This window comes from Pipistrellus kuhlii, unplaced genomic scaffold (genome assembly GCF_014108245.1).
Source record: "Pipistrellus kuhlii isolate mPipKuh1 unplaced genomic scaffold, mPipKuh1.p scaffold_m20_p_43, whole genome shotgun sequence".
NCBI classification, from domain to species: Eukaryota; Metazoa; Chordata; class Mammalia; order Chiroptera; family Vespertilionidae; genus Pipistrellus; species Pipistrellus kuhlii.
This window is the reverse complement of record NW_023425544.1, coordinates 265-14,581: the sequence shown is the minus strand read 5'-3', so window position 1 is coordinate 14,581 and position 14,317 is coordinate 265. Positions and strand designations below refer to the sequence as shown.

The window sequence follows — 14,317 nt, the reverse complement described above, 5'->3', positions numbered from 1 at the left end:
CTGTGGAGGGGCACAGAGCTTCAGGCCCTCTCTGCCCAGGTACCTCCCCAGCGCCTCTGCGGGTTCCCCACCCGGAAGCTCTCCAATCCCCACCAGATAGGATGGAAGCTTCCTTAAAGTGGCAGGATTGACTCAATTGTTGCACATTCAACAGTGATCAGGTCACTCTCCAGCCCCACATCCCTCTCCAGAGGTCAGGCTGAAAGTTCAACCCTCTAATCCACATGTGTCAAACACAAGGCCCGAGGGCCAAATCCGTCCCTCCAGGCCTTGCAATGTGGCCCTCACCGCGCTGTCATCACTGCACTCTGCTGCGTTTCCATCACAATGACAGTTTATGACTGTTCAGTAAACCATTCGGCCCGCGATTTAGGCTGGATTTTAGATTTTGGCCCATTCTCTGATTGAGTTCCCTGGTAACCAGCTCCCACCCTGAGGCTATCCCGGAGGCCTGGGACACCTGCCATCTCATTAGCCAAGGTATTCAGAGGGTTTTAGAGGACCTGTACCAGGAAACAGAGGTAGAGACCAAGCCCATACCTTTCCTGTACACACTCCTCTGCCTGTGGTTTTGCTTCAAGAGGCACGCAGGTTACAAGAAAGACCAAACCCTGCTCTTTGCCTGGGTCTCCAGTTCGCCCCAGATAATTCTAGTTCTCCAGGATGATAGCTCCCTTCCTGGGGCAGGTCCTCTATCGTCAATTCTTTTTTCTTTCTTTTTTTTAAAATATATTTTTATTGATTTCAGAGAGGAAGTGGGGGGAGAGAGGGGGAGAGAAAGGGAGGGAAAGAGGGAGGGGGAGAGAGAGAGAAGCATCAATCATAAGAGAATCATTGATTGGCTTCCTCCTTCACGCCCCCTATTGGGGATCAAGCCTGCAAACTGGGGTATGTGCCCTGGACTGAATTGAACCCAAGACCTTTGAGTCCACAGGCTGACACTCTATCCACTGAGCCAAAGCGGCTATGGCTATCCTCAAGTCTTTTAGGCGCTTACGGGGAAGGTTCAAGGTTCTTCCTGAGCCTTCTGGACCCGGCAAGTGTTCAGGTCAAAATAAGCCGCTGAATCACACACAGTGGCTGCTTGTTCTGAACCCCTACAGAACAGACAGCATAGGCTCGACCAAGGCTGGCTTCTTTTGCTCAGCATTATCTTTTTGAGATTCTTTCATATTGTTCCCCATGTCCGTAGTTCATTGCTTTTCATTGCTAAGTAATATTTCATTGCACAACAACAACAACAACAACACGCTACCATCTGTTTTTCCTTTTTCCTGCTGACTGAGCCTTTGACTTGCTTCTAGTTTGGGACTATTTTAAATAACACTAAAGCCTTATACGTGAAATAGGCTTTTCTTCCTCTGGAGGGGAGAGGTAATTATAGAAAGTGATTGGTCAATCTCTGACACCTGTCATCAGAGGGGGAAAATGTAAAATGCTGCAGACCAGTGGTCGGCAAACTGTGGCTCTTGAGCCACATGAGGCTCTTTGGCCCCATGAGTTTTTAGCAAAGGCCATCTTAGGAGTACCCTAATTAAGTTAATAACAATGTACCTACCTTTATAGTGTTAAGTTTAAAAAATTTGGCACTCAAAAGAAATTTCAATGGTTGTACCGTTTATATTTGGCTCTGCTGACTAATGAGTTTGCCGATCACTGCTATAGACAATTATACCACAATAAAGCTGGAAACAATAACATAAACTGCTACAGAAAGATGTAAAGAGAGGGCCTGATTAAATTATAATCTAGAACACATGTGTCAAACACAAGGCCCGCGGGTAAAATCCGTCCCGCCAGGCCTTGCAATGTGGCCCGCACCGCGCTGTCATCACTGCACTCCGCTGCGTTTCCATCACAATGACAGTTTATGACTGTTCAGTAAACCATTCGGCCCGCGATTTAGGCTGGATTTTAGATTTTGGCCCCTTCTCTGATTGAGTTCGACACCCCTAATCTAGAAAGTGAATGAAAGGTGATGTGAGCTTGAAAATCACAACCACTCACTATACTGAAACAGGAAAAACTATTCAAAATGTATAAAATAGCCCTAGCTGGTTTTGCATAGTGGATGAGCATTAGCCTGTGGACTAAAAGATCCCAGGTTTGATTCTGGTTAAGGGCACAAGCCCAGGATGCAGGCTCAATCCCCAGTAGGGGGCATGCAGAAGGAAACCAATCAATGATTCCAATCATTGATGTTTCTATCTCTCCCTCTCCCTCTCCCTTCCTCTCTGAAATAAATAAAAATATCATAAAAAAAAATGCATGAGCATCCAAAGTTGTAAGCATACCATAATAATACTTTGTGAAAATATCTGTGTGGATAAAGATTTGGCCCCGTCATGGAGACATGCAGAAGGTGGTAGAGTTAGTAATTGCACAGGATTGATTTCCTGAGCACCCACTGTGTGCTGGGCACTGCTGCAGGATTGGGGGCAGCTGGTGAGAGAGGGCAAGCTTCCCTCTTGAATAGCAGAGGATACAGACAACACAGAAGTGACTTCCTGTTTCAGATGTTGGAGATGCTTCACATAATACATTTACTGAAAATAGACAGTCACCTTAATGCCCCGTGTTGTTGTTGTTGTTTTTTGTGTTTGTCTTGGAAAATGTCCCTGTCCCTGGGTTGGGACTTCTCTGGACTTTGGTTCCTTCACAGTTGTTACCACACTCAACTGGACTGAATTCATGTTTGCCTTCCCCTACATCCTGCACCCCTACCCCACATCTCCCCTACACCCCAGGCTGGCCCGAGGACTCTCCAAGGTGCCTTCAGCATCTGATTTATGATGGGTCCCCCTCAAGTCCTGCCACTCAGCAGGGCAGGAGTGAATGGGACCATGAGCGCCTGCCCCTCTATTACCACTAACATCACTCCAGCCGTTTCCACTGGGCTTTCAATAGCCTGACCTTTGGGCCCTGGGCTCAAGGTCAGGGAACCAAATTAGACCCGATCTTGGAGGCTTTCCCTGGGCTGACTTTTGGGAAAGGAGAGAAGGTTGCTGCACATGGCATTTCCCAAACGTGCACCGGATTGTGTCACAGCGGGACCCCAGGGCCCTGCCCACCGCTCATTATTATAAAGATCACCGCACCCCTCAGCCGCCAGTACCTCTGACACCAGCGGCATCCTCCTCTGGCCATGGCGCTGCCCTGGGCCCTTGCGGTCTTGAGCCTTCTTCCTGTGCTGGACGCCCAGAGCCCGGCGTGTCCCAATTTCTCGGTGCCCATCACCAATGCCTCCCTGGACCAGGTGGGTGCTGGCTCCCTCTCTGGACTTCCTTCCCCCTGCTGGCTTGCAGTCAGCATCTCTTGGGCACTGGGTGAGAACCAGGCCAGCCTCCAGCAGCCTTCCTCTGCCTCCAAGCTCAGAGCCTGCTTGCAAAGTCCCTCAGCAGGGCAAGCTGCACTGGGGAGGGGCCTAAAAAGGAAGGGAGGAGGTTGCCTGGGGTGTCTGGGTTGATGACTGATTCCTAGAGTGAGCTCCTGAAGGCCCCACCCCTCCCACGGGCCTCTGATCCTGATTTGCAAAGTGGAAAGATCTGCCCCAATTTCCTCCAGCTAATTATCCAGGACTGTTCTCAGTCTCCATCACCTGTTCCTGTTTCTCCTCAGATCTCTGGCAAGTGGTTTTATATCGCCTCGGCTTACCGCTTCCCCGAGTACAAGAAGGTATCTAGTGTCATCCATGCTGCCTACTTTTACTTCACCCCCAACCACGTGGAGGACAGGATACACCTCAGAAAGTACATGTCCATGTAAGCCCTGCACAAAATCCTGGGTTGCCAGCTCAGCCCAAGCCTCAGCCCAGCTTCTGGCCCCTCCTCCCAGCTGCTAAATACCAGGAGTTAGCCCCTGCCCCCTCCTGGCCTCAGCCTTCTCATCCGGGGAATGGGGACAAGCTGACTCTAATTGCCACCTGACTCTCCGCCTCCAAGATTGTTACAGTCCACTTCTCCTTTACTATCTTACTGTTTTTCTCTCCTCTTCTCTCTGGCGTAAGGCCAACACAGTGCATGTATTACTCCACCAACCTGAGGGTCAACCGGGAAAATGCGACGCTGACCAGACATGGTGAGCCCTCAGGGGAAGGGTTGCTGTGTGGGATGGGAGATGGTGGGTGGGCCAGCCCAAAGGAGGGCACCTGGGGCTTTGGGCACAGAGAGCCTGGGAGACGCCCACTTCTTACATCTCCCTGGGCCCCGCCGCCTGCACCCTGAAGCACTCAGTCACAGCTGCCAACACCTCTGAGCTCTTACTATGTGCCAGGTGTGGTCTGAAGTGCTTTGTATGAATTAACCCACGTTAATGCTCAGAAACCACCCAAGGAGGGCATTACACTGATCAGCTCAGGACATGGAGAGTCAGGTGCCCACTCGGCTCTCTCACTCATCCTGCAATGACACCTACACTCAACCCGAGGTTGGTTCCAGGCCTGCCTCTCAAGCACTCTTGTTTTTTGTTTTTGTTTTTGTTTTGTTAATCCTCACCTGAGGGTATTTTCCAGTTGGTTTTTAGAGACAGTGAAAGGGAGGAGACAGAGAGAAAGGAAACATCAATGTGAGAGACACACATCAATTGGTTGTCTCCCACAGCTGGTCTGGGGACCTAGCCTACAACTGAGGTACATGCCCTGGGCCTGAATACAACCCTGGACCCTTCAGTCCCAGCTAAGGCTCAGCCACTCTTTGTCCTCTGGGACCTAAGGGTGGCAGCCCACCCGTGTCCCCGCCATCAATGCAGAGAAGGCACATAGCAGGCACTCACAAATGCCAATGGAATTGATCCAACTCCTGAGGCTGCTCTCTGAACCTCATTTAACTCACCTGTAAAATGGGGAGAAAGGCCCTGACAGCCACAGTTCACATGAGGCTCCTCTGATGCCACATCCATTGGACACAGGGCCTGGTGCCCAGTAGGAGTGAGGGACACATGGCCCAGGTGAACCCCTGACCCTCAGCCATTGGCTGTCTGGGCCTGGGCACACTCAGGTTGCCTCACCTGTGAGGAGGGACCCACTGTGCCATCTCCATGGTCTCAACCAGAGGCTTTCTCTTCCAGAGAATGGCATAGATCATTTTGGCCACCTACTGCTGCCCAAGGACCCCAAGACCTTCATGCTTGCTTTTTTCCCAGAAGACAAGCAGAACATGGGGCTGACCTTCTTTGGTAAGCACCCCCAAACTCCCACCATTCACCCAGGGCCTAGGGTTGGGCCCCAAACCTCCATTCCTCCCTGGCCTCTACCCAGCCACCACCCTATCTCCCCTACGCCCCACCCCCCACCCCCATACACACTGGCATGCTCACCTGCTCCCTTGCTCCCTCCTGCAGCTGACAAGCCAGAGGTGACCCCGGAGCAAATGGAACAGTTCTATGACTACCTCACGTGCATGGGCATGGACAAGTCAGAAGTCCTGTACGGCGACGAGAAAAAGGTGAGGGCCAGGAGGATGAGGTGATGCCCACCATAAGACACTCCTGCTTTGGGCAGCCCAGAGGCCCAGAGAGGGCCATCACCCAGCCAGAGCCGCACAGAGAGGCAGGAGAGTCTGCTTTTCTGTGCCCAGCTCACTGCAGGGACCGCTGAGCTTCCCAGAGGCCTATGGGGTCGGCTGCCCCAGTCCAGAGCACACTCCACCTTCCCCCAGGACCCCTGCCCTCCTCCATCACTGTGCTTTCTTATCCCGCTGTCCTGTAGAATCTGTGCCTGCCTTTGGAGAAGCAGCATGAAGAGGAAAGGAGGAAGGAAAAGGAGAAGTCTGAGTCAGGCTCAGCGTTGGATTAGGACCTCGGGGACTTGGGGGCCCATCCTGAGACACCCCCACCCTCCCTTTGTGCCTCAGTTCTTTCCCTCAGTTGCACCAATAAAGTTTCTACATTGGAATAGGCAGGCTGACATTTGCTCACTCATTCATTCACTCATTCACTCATTCATTCATGTTGAAACCTGCACCCCCAGCTGCAGAAGCCCCTGCTGTAACCCCCAGCACACATGCCAGGATGGACGATGGCACGTGGTGTGGGAGCCCAGGTCAAGGAGGTTCCTTCTGCAGGAGGGGGAGTCTGGGAAGGCTTCCTGGAAGGGGCATGTGAACCAGCCCAGAAAGATTAGGAGCCCGGTAACACCTGCTGTTCCTGCTGCAAGCCAAGGGCCTGAGAGGACAGGTTTGAGGAACATAAGGCAGAGGACCCAAAGCGGGAGTTCGGGTGGATAAGGTGGAGAGGTCTAGGCACAGGGCATGGTGCCCGGCTTGAAGGAACTTAGGGCAAACATCACCCTGGCCATCTGGGAAGTGAGCACCTTGGCCAGGGCAGAGACGGGGGGAAAGTTGGAGACACAGAAGCCACAGAGAGAGGCAGTAAGAGTGTAATGTGTCCCCAACAGGTCCACAGGTGGGAAGAGGGGATGGCTGTGAGCATTGAAGAGTCCTCAGTCCCAGATTGCAAGAGGGATGGAGTCCCTGCGGGATGGATCTAAACAGGCAGTTTGACATCACCCCAGGGGTCCTGGATTGGAGAGTGTGCAGGCTGTGCTGAGGGATCAGCCCTCTACCCCCATGCAAGAATTTTATGCACTGAGTCTCTAGTATAGGGGTGTCGAACTCAATCAGAGAAGGGGCCAAAATCTAAAATCCAGCCTAAATCACGGGCCGAATGGTTTACTGAACAGTCATAAACTGTCATTGTGATGGAAACACAGCGGAGTGCAGTGATGACAGCGTGGTGCGGGCCACATTGCAAGGCCTGGCGGGACGGATTTGGCCCGCGGGCCTTCTGTTTGACACATGTGCTCTAGTACCTTGATAAAGCTGGAAATCTACACTAATAAAAGAGAAACATGCAAGTTGACTATCACTTTGCTATGCCCCCACTAGCCAATCAGGAGAGAATATGCAGATCACTACCTCCAAGATGGCAGCAGCCCTAATCCCCAGAGTGTCTGGACAGAGCAGGAACCCTGCTATGAGGGGGAGGGCCGGGGCAGAGAGTGCAAGGCCCAGGGAGCTACAGGAGTGGTGCTCCATGCAGAGTAAAGACTGAAGGCTGCAGCCAGAGGGAAGGCCTGGGCCCGGGTGCCAGAGGAAAACTGATGCCAGCAGCCAGTGGAAGGACGGACTACTGCATGAATCTCCTTGTGCAACAGGCCTCTAGTAATACCATAAAATGCTATAGAACTTATGCAGACAGGGCATGAATAAGTAAATTATAATCTAGGAAGTGAATGAAAGGTGATGTGAGCTTGAAAATCACAACCACTCACTACACTGAAGCATGAATACTATTCAAAATATATAACATGGCCCTAGCTGGTTTTGCTCAGTGTATGGAGCATCAGCCTACAGACTATAGGGTCCCAGGTTCGATTCTGGACAAGGGCACAAGCCCAGGTTGCAGGCTCGATCCCCAGTAGGGGGCATGCAAGAGGCAGCAGATCAATGATTCTCATCATTGATGTTCCTATCCTTCTCTCCTTCTCCCTTCCTCTCTGAAATCAATAAAAATATGATACCATTTAAAAAACAAACAAAAAAAAACACAGAAAATAAAATGGATGAGCATCCAAAGTTGTAAGCATACCATAATAATAATTTGTGAAAATATTATTTGTGTGGATAAAGAGTTGGCCCCATCACGTAGAAATGTAGAAGGTGGTAGAGTTACTGTGTTTCCCCGAAAAAAAGACATCCTCCGAAAATAAGATCTAGAGCATCTTTGGGAGCAAAAATTAATATTAAAAATAACATAATATTTATGTTAAAATAAGTCTTATTTTCGGGGAAACAGGGTAGCAATTGCACAGAATTTCCTGAGCACCCACTGTGTGCTGGACACTGCTGCAGGATTGGGGGCAGCTGGTGAGAGAGGGCAAGCTTCCCTCTTGAATAGCAGAGGATACAGACAACACAGAAGTGACTTCCTGTTTCAGATGTTGGAGATGCTTCACATAATACATTTACTGAAAATAAACATTCAGCTGAGACAGGTTTGGCTCAGTGGTAGAGTGTTGGTCTGTGGACTGAAAGGTCCCAGGTTTGATTCCGGTCAGGGGCATGTACATCGGTTGAGGCCACATCCTCGGTAGGGGGTGTGCAAGAGGCACCTGGTTGATGTTTCTCTCTCATCGATGTTCCTAGCTCTCTATCTCTTTCCCTTCCTCTCTGTAAAAAAATCAATAAAATATATTTTTTAAAAAAGAAAATAGACATTCACCTTAATGCCCCGTGCTGTTGTTTTTGTGTGTGTGTTTTTCTTGGATAATGTCCCTGCCTCCAGGTCTGGGTTGGAGCCTCTCTGGACTTTTGTTCTTTAACAGTTGTTACCACACTCAACTGGAACTGAATCCATGTTTGCCTTCCCCCACCCTCTACAGCCTTTCCCCGCCCATCGCCCCTAAACCCCAGGCTAGCCTGGGGACACTCCAAGGTGCCTGCAGCAATTGATTTATGATGGGTCCCTCTCAAGTTCTGGTAATCAGCAGGGCAGGAGTTGATGGAACCGTGAGCACCTATTCCTCTATTATCACTAAGTAGAGGCCTGGTGCATGCAATTCATGCACAGGTGGTGGTGTGTCCCTCAACCCAGCCTGCTCATTCTCCAATCTGGGATCCAGAGGGATGTCTGAATGCTGGCTGCCAACTTCTCACCTGTGTGCCTTTCTATTTGCCCCTAACCACTTCTTCCTGCCAGACTGATTACCCCTTAACCACTCCCCTACCAGCTGATTGATGCTGAACTGCTTCCCTGCCAGCCTGGTTGCCCCCAACTACCCTCCCCTGCAGGTCTAGTCACCTCCAACTGCCCTTCCCTGCAGGCCTGGTCCCTGCCAACTGCCCTCCCATGCTGGCCATCTTGTGGCAGCCATCTCGTGTGTTGGAGTGACAATTAATTTGTATATTACTGTTTTATTAGATAGGAAAGAGGCCTGCTGACCAGGTGGGAGTCAGCTGGTTTGTCCTGAAGGGTGTCCTGGATCAGGTTGGGGGTTCCCTTGGGGTATGGGGTGCCCTGGATGAGGAGCCTGTGGTGGTTTTCAGGCTGGCCACAAGCCCCAGCGACCCAAGGAAGGCCCTGGTATCTGGGATTTATTTATATTCTATAATTGAAACTTTGTAGCCTTGAGTGGAGTCCAGTGCTGGCCAGGGTGTGCAGGAAACTTGGCTTCCTCCATTGCCTGGGATCCCAAGTCTGCTGTTCGCTCAGTGGCCAAAGCCTTCTTGGGTGGGTGAATTTGCATATTGCTCCTGACTGGCCGGTGGGCATGGCTTGTGGGTGTGGCAGAGTCATAGTCAATTTGCATATTACTCTTTTATTAGATAGGATAGCACTCCAGCCATTTCCACATTGGCTTTGAACAGCCTGACCTTTGGGTCCTGGGCTCAAGGTCAGTCACCAAATTAGACCGGAGCTTGGAGGCTTTCCCTGGGCTGACTTTTGGAAAAGGAGGGAAGGTACTGCCCATGGCATTTCCCAAAAGCTCATCGGATTGGGTCACAGCGGGTACCCAGGGCCCTGCCCACCACTCATTATTATAAAGGTCACCACACCCCTTAGCTGCCAGTACCTCCAACACTAGTGGCATCCTCCTCTGGCCATGGTGCTGTCCTGGGCCCTTGCTGTCTTGAGCCTTTTTCCTGTGCTGGATGCCCAGGGCCCTGAGTGTCCCAATTTCTCGGTGCCCATCACCAATGCCTCCCTGGACCAGGTGGGTGCTGGCTCCCTCACTGGATCCCCTTCCCCTGCTGGCTTGCAGTCAGCCTCTCCTGGGTGCTGAGTGAGAACCAGGCCAGCCTCCAGCAGCCTTTCTCTGAGCCTGCTTGCAAAGTCCCTCAGCAGGGCAAGCTGCACTTGGGAAGAGGCTGCCAGAAGCGGGGAGGGTGATCCTGGGCTGGGGAGAGTGATGGCTGATTCCTGCAGGCCCCACCTCTCCCTCGGGCCTCTTTCTCCTGATTTGCAAAGTGGAAAGATCTGCCCTGTCTCCTCCAGCTGACTATCCAGGACTACGTTCTCAGTCTCCATCACCTGCTCCTGTTTCTTCTCAGATCTCTGGCAAATGGTTTTATATCGCCTCGGCCTACCGCTTCCCTGAGTACAAGAAGGAATCCAGCAAAATCCACGCATCCTTCTTTTACTTCACCCCCAACCACATGGAGGACAGGATACAGTTCAGAGAGTACATGACCGTGTAAGCCCTCAGAAGGCCCTGGCTTGCCAACTCAGCCCCAGCATCAGCCCAGCTTCTGGCCCCTCCTCCCAGCTGCTAAATACCAGGAGTTACCCCCTGCCCCCTCCTGGCCTCAACCTTCTCATCCAGGGAATGGGGGCAGGCTGACTCTAATTGCCACCTGACTCTCTGCCTCCAAGATTGTGACACTCCACTTCTCCTTGGTATCTTACTGTTTTTCTCTCCTCTTCTCTCTGGCTTCAGGGAGGGCCAGTGCATATACAACTCCATCAACCTGAGGGTCCACAGGGAAAATGCAACACTGAGCACACATGGTGAGCCCTCAGGGGAAGGGTTGCTGTATGGGATGGGAGATGGTGGGTGGGCCAGCCCAAAGGAGGGCACCTGGGGCTTTGGGCACAGAGAGTCCAGAGACGCCCACTTCTTACATCTCCCTGGGCCCTGCCGCCTGCACCCTGAAGCATTCAGTCACAGCTGCCAACACCTCTGAGCTCTTACTATGTGCCAGGTGCGGTCTGCAGTGCTTTGTATCAATTAACCCACGTTAATGCTCAGAAACCACCCAAGGAGGGCATTACACTGATCAGCTCAGGACATGGAGAGTCAGGTGCCCACTTGGCTCTCACTCATCTTCCAATGACACCTACACTCAACCCGAGGTTGGCTCCAGTCCTGCCTCTCAAGCACTCTTGTTTTGTTTCTGTGTTTTGTTAATCCTCACCTGAGAGTATTTTCCCATTGGTTTTTAGAGACAGTGAAAGGAAGGACACAGAGAGAAAGGAAATATCAATGTGAGAGACACACATTGTTCGGTTTTCTCCCACACCAGGCTGGGGACCGGGCCTGTAACTGAAGTACATGCCCTTTGCTAGAATCCTACCCTGGACGCTTGAGTCCCGGCTAAGGCTCAGTCATCTTTGTTCTCTGGGAACTAGGGGTGACAACCCACTCATGAAACCACTATCACTGCAGAGAAGGCACATAGCAGGTACAAACAGATGCCAATAGAATTGAACCAATATCCCATGGGCTCTCTGAACCTCAATTAACACATCTGTAAAATGGGGAGAAAGGCCCTGACAGCCACAGTTCACATGAGGCTCCTCTGATGCCACATCCATTGGACACAGGGCCTGGTGCCCTGTAGGAGTGAGGGACACATGGCCCAGGTGAACCCCTGTCCCTCAGCCATTGGCTGGGTGGGCCTGGGCACACCCAGGTTGCCTCACCTGTGAGGAGGGACCCATGAGCCATCTCCATGGTCTCAACCAGAGGCTTTCTCTTCCAGGGAATGGCATAGATCAGTTTGGCCACCTATTGCTGCCCAAGGACCCCAAGACCTTCATGCTTGCTTTTTTCCCAGAAGACAAGCAGAAAATGGGGCTGTCCTTCTTTGGTAAGCACCCCCAAACACCCACCAGGCTTATCCAAGGGCCACCAGCTCGTAGGGCTGGGACCCTAGACCTCCAGTCCTCCCTGGTCTCTACCCAACCTCCTCCCCCGCACACTCCACTCATACACTGACATCCTCACCTGTCCCCTTGCTCCCTCCTGCAGCTGACAAGCCAGAGGTGAACCCGGAGTGAATGGAACATTTCTATGACTACCTCACGTGCATGGGCATGGACAAGTCGGAAGTCCTGTACAGCGATGAGAAAAAGGTGAGGGCCAGAACCAGGTGGTGCTCACCTGAGGACACTCCTGCTTTGGGTAGCCCAGAGACCCAGAGAGAGCCATCACCCAGCCAGGGCCGCACAGAGAGGCAGGAGAGCCTGCTTCTCTGTGCCCAGCTCACTGTGGGGACCGCTGAGCTTCCCAGAGGCCCATGGGGTCTGTTGCCCCAGTCTAGAGCCCACTCCACCTTCCCCCAGGACACCTGCCCTCCCCAGTCACTGCTTTCTTGTCCCGCTGTCCTGTAGAATATGTGCCTGCAGCTGGAGAAGCAGCACGAGGAGGAAAGGAGGAAGGAAAAGGAGAAGTCCGAGACAGGCTCAGCATTGAATTAGGACCTCAGAGACTTTGGGAGCCCATCCTGAGACACCCCCACCCTCCCTTTGTGCCTCAGTTCTTTCCCTCAGTTGCACCAATAAAGTTTCTACATTTGGAATAGGCAGGTTGACATTTGCTCACTCATTCATTCACTCATTCATTCATTCAGGTTGAAGTCTGCACTCCTGCCTACAGAAGCCCCTGCTGTAACCCCCAGCACACATGTGGGATGGACGATAGCACGTGGTGTTGGAGCCCAGCACGAGGAGGTTCCTTCTGCAGGAGGGGGAGTCTGGGAAGGCTTCCTGGAAGGGGCATGTGAACCAGCCCAGAAAGATTAGGAGCTCGGTAACACCTGCTGTTCCTGCTGCAAGCCAAGGGCCTGAGAGGACAGGTTTGAGGAACATAAGGCAGAGGACCCAAAGCTGGAGTTCGGGTGGATAAGGAGGAGAGGACTAGGCACAGGGCATGGTGCCCAGCTTGAAAGACCTTAGGGCAAACATCACCCTGGCCATCTGGGAGGGGGGCTGGTTGGGGCCTGACAAGGTTAGTACTAGGGCCAGGGCCAGAGCAGGAATAGGGGTAAGGTTGGAGACACAGAAGCCACAGAGTGAGGCAGGAAGAGTGGGAATGTGCCCCCAACAGATCCATAGGTGGGAAGGCGGGATGACTGTGAGCATTGAGGAGTCTCCAGTCCCAGATTGCAAGAGGGATGGAGTCCCTGTGGGATGGATCTAAACAGGCAGTTCGACATCTCCCCTGGGGTCCTGGATTGGAGAGTGTGCAGGCTGTGCTGAGGGACCACCCCTCCCCTCCCATGCAAGAATGTTATACACTGGGTCTCTAGTACCTCAATAAAGCTGGATATTGACTCTAATAAAAGAAAAACATGCAAATTGACTATCACTTTGCTACGCCCCCTCTAGCCAATCAGGAGTGAATATGCAGATTACCGCCTACAAGATGGGCAGCAGCCCCACCACCCAGAGTGTCAGGACAGAGCAGGAAGCCTGCTATCAGGGGGAGGACCAGCAGCAGAGGGAGCGGGGGCTCATGGTGCTACAGGAGTGGTGCTCCATGCAGAGTGAAGACTGAAGGCAGCAGCCAGAGGGAAGGCCTGGCTCCCGGGTGCCAGAGGAAAACCGATGCCATCAGAAGGGGAAGGAAGGACTATTGCATGAATCTCTTGTGCCAGAGGCCTCTAGTAATACCATAAAATGCAATAGAACCATATAAAGACAGGGCATGATTGAGTAAATTATAATCTAGGAAGTGAATGAAAGATGATGTGAGCTTGAAAATCACCACTCACTATACTGAAACATGGAAAATTATTCAAAATACATAAAATGGCCCTAGCTGCTTTTGCTCAGTGGATAGAGCACCAGCCTACAGACTATATATAGGTCTCAGGTTCGATTCTGGGCAACTGCACAAGCCCAGATTGTGGGCTCGATCCCCAGTAGGGGGCATGCAGGAGGCAACTAATCAATGATTCCAATCATTGATGTTCCATCTCTCTCCCCCTCTCCCTTCCTCTCTGAAATCAATTAAAATACCATTTAAAAAAAATAAATAAAATGGGTGAGCATCCAAAGTTGTAAGCATACCATAATGATACTTTGTGAAAATATCTGTGTGGATAAAGATTTGGCTCCATCATGGAGAAATACAGAAGGTAGTAGAGTTAGTAATTGCACAGGATTGATTTCCTGAGCACCCACTGTGTGCTGGGCACTGCTGCAGGATTGGGGGCAGCTGGTGAGAGAGGGCAAGCTTCCCTCTTAAATAGCAGAGGATACAGACAACACAGAAGTGACTGCCTGTTTCAGATGTTGGAGATGCTTCACATAATACATTTACTGAAAATAGACAGTCCCCTTAATGCCCCATGTTGTTCTTGGTTTTTTTTTTGTTGTTTTTCTTGGAGAATATCCCTGCCTCCAGGCCTGGGTTCAGAACTCTCTGGACTTTGGTTCCTTCACAGTTGTTACCACACTCAACTGGACTGAATTCATGTTTGCCTTCCCCCACACTCTGCACCACTACCCCACATCTCCCTACACCCCAGGCTGGCCCAGGGACTCTCCAAGGTGCCTTCAGCATCTGATTTATGATGGGTCCCCCTCAAGTCCTGCC

At 51.6% G+C, this 14,317-nt stretch overlaps 1 pseudogene; it reads left to right on the top strand.

The window, feature by feature from the left end:
* Window positions 1-3,098: 3,098 nt before the first annotated feature.
* Window positions 3,099-12,300, top strand: LOC118704369 (annotated as a pseudogene).
* Window positions 12,301-14,317: the final 2,017 nt, after the last annotated feature.